Source organism: Octopus bimaculoides, chromosome 10 (genome assembly GCF_001194135.2).
Source record: "Octopus bimaculoides isolate UCB-OBI-ISO-001 chromosome 10, ASM119413v2, whole genome shotgun sequence".
NCBI lineage: Eukaryota > Metazoa > Mollusca > Cephalopoda > Octopoda > Octopodidae > Octopus > Octopus bimaculoides.
In genome coordinates this window covers 28435758-28436399 of record NC_068990.1, presented here as the reverse complement: position 1 = coordinate 28436399, position 642 = coordinate 28435758, and positions in this window count along the sequence as shown.

Sequence of the window (642 nt, the reverse complement as noted above, 5' to 3'; positions counted from 1 at the left end):
TATATATATGTATGTTTCTAATCTCATCCTTGGGGTTGCAGTCAAGCTGGGGCACCACCCTTTGCTTTACTGCACTTTCACTAAACCTGCATGTGTGGCATTAGATGAATGAGGGAGTTTGATGTTGCTGTTCTCATCTGCGTTTATCGCCACGAAGTAAGTTCATGCGGAACTCCTGACAGGAGGAGATCCGGTTTTGTTTTGAAGACGCCTAAAACCATCCCATGTGGGTCCCTTGAGATTTGTGGGAGGATATTGAAGATCTGTGGACACTTCAAAGCCAAGATGCTGCAGTATCTGGTCCTGTAATCTAATGGCAATGTTGGGACCTTTGGTATTATGCAGTGGCTTTTGTAACTGACAATGCCAAAGTTTGGTACATGTTCTAGAACTTTCCAGATGTATATTTCTGCGTATCTTTCCCTCTTTCCTTCGGGGGAGTAGAATGTTTTTACTTTTTTCAGTCTCCTCTAATAGGTAATATGTCGCATTGACACGATCTTCCTCCATCCATCTCGGTTTGTGCCTGTGCTCCCTCTCCCAATCAACAACTGAAACCCCTGTCTGTGTGAGAGCAATTGTGAGGCAGTCCTTGAACCTCATATATATATATATATATATATATATATATATATATATATA